The sequence below is a fragment of the Arachis ipaensis genome, chromosome B04 (genome assembly GCF_000816755.2).
Source record: "Arachis ipaensis cultivar K30076 chromosome B04, Araip1.1, whole genome shotgun sequence".
NCBI classification, from domain to species: Eukaryota; Viridiplantae; Streptophyta; class Magnoliopsida; order Fabales; family Fabaceae; genus Arachis; species Arachis ipaensis.
The window spans coordinates 117179476-117185129 of NC_029788.2; the positions used below are offsets into that span (position 1 = coordinate 117179476).

The following is a 5654-nucleotide window of genomic DNA, read 5'->3' on the forward strand; positions in this document are numbered from 1 at the left end:
CTGGACACAAGCAGAGTATTTCTACTTTTATAATTAATCCTTGTGTGAGATTCCTTCGTTATTTTTTGAGTTTCTCAAAGACCCTTGCTAATGTGCTGGCTAGCCTTCCTTCATGACTGTAAATTGTTAAATCTTGAATCTGATCAATTGGTTGAAAATTTCCTGGGAAGACGGACATGAATATTACTTGGTGTGCTGGAACCAAGCATTCTCCTTCTTCATTAAAAATAGGTTGATTGTTTGTAAATTTTAGGGATATATCCCTTGGATTTACATTGTCAATCATATTTTTAAATCTCTTTACTGCATCAATGAATCCTGTAGGAAACTCACTAATAATTTTTAGATCATTAAAAATTAAAATTGTATCAATTAATCCATACTGGAAAAACTGATAGGTGTCAGATGGGGAAGCATCTGGAAATATAACCAGCTTTGTTAGCTGTTCTTTGGCCTAGGATAATATCCCAAAACTGCCCTTTTTTCTTCAGTCCAATTCAGGACTATGTTAAGGGTTTCTCTGAGATTTGATCTACAGACCCTTTTCTTTTCCTTCATTTCAGCCCTTGTAGGAATGTTTCTAATTATTCCTGTTCTCTGGGTTTGAATTGGAGCTTTATCTGCTCTTTTTAGGATTTGCTCTGGATGGAGAGCTTCATATTCCCTGAAGGATTCATTTGCCTCTTCCAGTGTCAAAAACCCTCCTTTATGAATTATCCTTGATTGATGTGTGAATGGTGCCGCTTTTTCCCAGGCATCATATACTCCTTTCATAGAGCCATTATAAATTACATAATATTTTTTTATCTTGGGTGGATTTTTTAATAATTTCAGCAATTGTTTTATTTTCTGAAATTTTTTCTTCACCTGATTTGTCCACTATGCTTAGCTGGCTGAACTCTGATGATTTTGCTTGTTGTGTTGATTTTATTGCTTTAATGGCCTTCTTGAGGGATTGGATCTGTGTCCTTATTTGCTGACAATGCTTGCATTTTTCGAGTTCTTGCTCATATTTTTGAATTTCTTGATCTAATGCGTTGTAGACGAACTCCATTCTCTTGTTAATGTATCTGCAATAACATTTTTGTCAATGAGAACTCTTCTCTATCTCTTGCGGAATAAGGAATTTTATTTGGAATATTTATCTCTTTTGTAGGATCTTTTAATTTAATGCTTACTAATTTGTTATTTGTATTTTTAATATCCAAAGGATTTTCAGAACAAATTTTATCCAAAAGTTCTTCTATCTTTATTTCAAGATTATTTTTTGGAATATTTATCTGAAAGTATAAATTTAAATAACATGTCTCTAATATAGAAAATATTTTAAATTTTAAGATCTTATCTATAGTAGTAGTTGGTATTTTTATATGTTTTGATTTTTGATTTATTGAAGAATCGTGTGGAGCTTTTAAAACTATATATGTTAATTCTTGAATGAATGGATGATATAGCTTTAAAAAGTTATTTCCTATGATAAAATCCATTCCAGAATCTAACATATATATAGATGGAACAATGAACCTATAATTTTGAACAAAAATTTCGGCCATCTCTGCTTTTTGATCAATTTTATGTATTGATTTGTCAGCTATTCTAACTCTTAATGGTTTCTTTAATTTTTTCCAATCAAGTTTTATATTTGTACTAGCAAAACATTGTGTTGCTCCAAAATCTATGAAAGCATTTATAAATTTTTCTGTTATTTTTATAGTAATAAATGTGGTATTATTACTCAGTCTCTGAATCTGTTTCTGAGACATATTCAAAAATATAGTCTAAGTTATCATCAGATTCTTCTAATGGTTCCATGAAACAAGACTTAGCAATTTCTATTTGTTTGGTAAGATCCTTTTTATCCTTCTTTTTTGGACATTCACTTGCATAGTGTCCTTCTTCTTGGCAGTACCAACACTTACAATTTTCTTTTTTATTTGGGCAATAGTCACTTTTTTGTCTTTTGTTTTTATTGTTATTTCTTTTTCTAAATTGATATTTTCTTTTTCTTTGAAAATTTTTATTAAGACCATATTTTTAGGGTATCTCTTCATTATCCTGACAGCAAATTCTAATTATATTTGCAAATCTCTTTTGAGTCGCTTCTTGCATACAACGCTCTTTTATTTCCTCTCTTATTGCAGAGGTTGCTCCACCAAAATTATTTTCAATTGTCCCTCTATTTATCTCTCTTATAAACCTTCCCATTATAAATTCATTAGCAGGATATGGAAGTTTTGTTATATACATACTAAGATAATGATTTTTATCTTCTTCTTTTAACTTGTAATAATGTATTCTATATTCACATATATAAGACTCCACATTACATAAATCATATATCTGAATATTAGCTAAATGGTTTTTTGCTTCTTGATATTCTTTATTATAGACTTCTTGTCTATGATCTATAATATTTTTTCCAAAAAATTCTTTATATAGAATCATCATTATATGTAATATCTTATCATAAGCTGTTATTTTTGTTGCTAATTCTTCTATTATTTGGTTTTCTATTGATGTCATATAATCTCTTATAGTTCGTTTAGTATGAAACCCTATGTAATTCCAAATATCTCTTCCAGATAATTCACTAAGTTTTGGATTAGTAAAGGCTTCTAATAAGAAGGAATTCAACCAATTTTCGAAAATTTCTTTTTCATTCTTTTTACAGTCTAAATCGAGCATTCTTTCTCCTTCCATTTTCTGGATTTTAGGAACGTATTTTGATGGTATTTTTGTATATTTTGAATCTTTATTTATAAACCCTTTTTTAAAAGCATAATTATCAAAACCTGTTTCCCATTTAAATTGAGATTGACTATCCTTAGATGTTCCAACTTCGTTTTTTACTTGTATTGGAATTGCTGGTTCTTCGTCACTTGAATAATCTAGGATGTGTTCTTCATTTTCTATATTTTCAGAATTTACTAATTTTTCTTCTATTTGAAATCCCTGTTCCATAATATTATTTTTTTGAGCCATTTTTAATTGTTTAAAAAGCATTGTAACTTCTTCTAATTTTTCTTCAATATTCATAATTTCAATGGTGGTTTTACTTTTAATTCTGCTATGTTGATTATATTTTGAAAATTTTCTTCTTTGGGATTCTCTTTCTGAAAGTATTTATTTAATATCTGTTTGATTTCGTTTATATTAGGTTCCTCTTTTTCCTTATTTCTTTGAAATTTTATGGATACTAAAATTTCTTCAAGCATATCTACTATAGAATTTAATTGTGGGTTAAAAGTATGATAAAGATGTGGGGAATTATTTCCATGGTAGCATTTTTTAGAAATTTCATGTGAAATATAGGTTTTTTCAGGTTTTTGAAGTCCTTCAATAAAATTTATAGTAAAATAAAGATTTTGAGAAAAATCATTTTGTATTGATTTTAGGAATTCGGTGTCATTACAATTAACATTAGTTAAAATCATTAACTTTTGATCTATTAATTTTGATAGTTTAATAATTTCTTCTCTTAAATCTTTTAATTTACTTTTTTCCATTAGGTAACGTTTTTTCTTATTAAAAGGCTACGGTTTTAAGTGTGTTGTAGTGAAAAGTGTGGTTTTTAGAATGTATGGCTTAGATTTTGCCACGTAGGTGTCTTTAGAAAAAGTTGTTTTTGTGATGTTTATGTGAGTGGTGGCTTTATTGAAATGATATATTAACATACCTTTTAATATGATGTATTCAAATTCAAATTTTAATAATATTAAATAATAGATAAAAACCCTTAAAAATGTTGATCCTCCCGTTAGGCCACAGTTACTTCGAAGAAAAGAAAAAAACCATCATTATGTGCTCATAAAAAAAAATGTGAACACTATGTGAAATGAGACAATTTAATTTGCATGGCTTATAATAATACTTTCTTTACTACCACACTTGGAGTTGGGCACTTCCATGTGGCAACATTATTTTCATTGAGGAATCAAATCAATGCAACACATCACCCTTCACATATCCCTTAGTGACCCACATTTATAGTTAAAGAATGCTAAAACAAAGAAATTGTGGCGAAAAAGGGAGACCATGTATATTATTCAATACCGTGATATGAATAAAGTTGAATATTCTATTTGTGGACCATACAAATTATAGATAGAAAAACAGCACTAGCATGTGAAATAGGTACAGTAGATAGGACACATTGGTGTTCTGTCACTAATTGACCTACAATGCTTAGATTTTGTTGTGTCCTTATATTAGAGTTTAGGTGAATTCTAGTGTTTTTATTGAGATATTTACGTTGTCTAATTTATTTTTATAAATAAAAAATAAAATATATAAAATAAAAATAAAAAATATTTAAAATTTATTAAATATTGTTTATTTATTTTTTTAATAAATTAAGCACAATATTATTAAGTACCACTATAGCATTCACCTAGATTTTATTCAATTTTAGGGCATTATATTCCATTACAATATATATTGTAGATGTTGACACCTGACACTTTCTTTAGCTTTAGGTTGTCTACAAGTTAATTTGGGGATTTTTTTTAATTATTATTTCTTTTTCTTTCCAGCTTTTTATAAACATTTTTCATATACATTGTGCTTATATTATTCAAATTAAAATAATATAACTATATTATGAGTTTATTTTTTCATACAATAAAAAGTGTACATTTTAGGGTTTACTTTTCTACACCATAAAATACTATAATAAATATAAAATATTTATTTTAAATTCTTCTAATCACACTAAATCGTAGCATCTTTTCCCAATTATTTTATTTGAGTAAATTAATTACCCTAATGTTTCGATTAAACTATTTAATTATATCCATGCAAAATACATATAAATTAAATTCCTATAGGCTATAGTATACTATGCTAGCTAATAATACAATCATAATGAAACTCATAGAGGGAAAGGACACCGTTGTTAATTTTCAACAATTTTATAATTAAAGCAACTAATAAACTGCATGTCCTAATCTTTTTAAAGTTACTTTTGAACTTGGGACAAAACTTGGCCACTACTGATTTTGAAATCGAAAAAACAAAAAGAAAAAAAAAGCAGGAAAAAGAAAAAGGAAGGTTAGTTTAGTAATCTATTCTATACAAAAATCAAAAATCATCAAACATATCATAATTGTTATTTAATTGTTCTAACTTCTAACCATTCTCTATAAAAGCGAGCATGCATTTTGTAGTGTATGTACACTTTCATGGATTATGGAATTATGCTAACTACTTCAATGTTCATCTATCCTTGTAAGTCCAACTCCAAGTACCGAATCATATTATTAATTGCATTACATTACATACATACATATTTGAGTGATTTTTTTTTTTTTAAGAATAGTCCTGCTATCCTTCTCTATATATATGAGCTAAAATTAAACTTACACCAAGTTATTATATATAAGAGGTGTATAATATCACCTGATCATATGAATAATTTTAATGTAATTTCATTTACCCTTTAACTCAGCATGACTGTTGTAGTGTGAAACACATGTATATGTATCTACGTATATTTAGTCTCTCCCATATCTAATATAGAGAAAGTTTAGGAGCCTAGCATTTTTATTAAAATTTAGTGAATAATTAATTATTAAAAAAAATAATAATTTTATATTATTAGATATAATCTTACATCATTAAAAATATTAATAATTATTAAGTAATATATATAAATC

General features: G+C 27.2%; 1 protein-coding gene across 1 annotated transcript in view; it reads left to right on the top strand.

Annotated features, from left to right (window-relative positions):
- LOC107634957 (SPX domain-containing membrane protein At4g22990) overlaps positions 5140–5654 on the top strand; it is a 6679-nt gene continuing 6164 nt past the window's right edge. The window contains exon 1 of the mRNA XM_016338291.2: positions 5140–5226. The gene's annotated coding sequence lies outside the window, so the exon portion shown is untranslated. The remainder of the gene's footprint in view (positions 5227–5654) is intronic.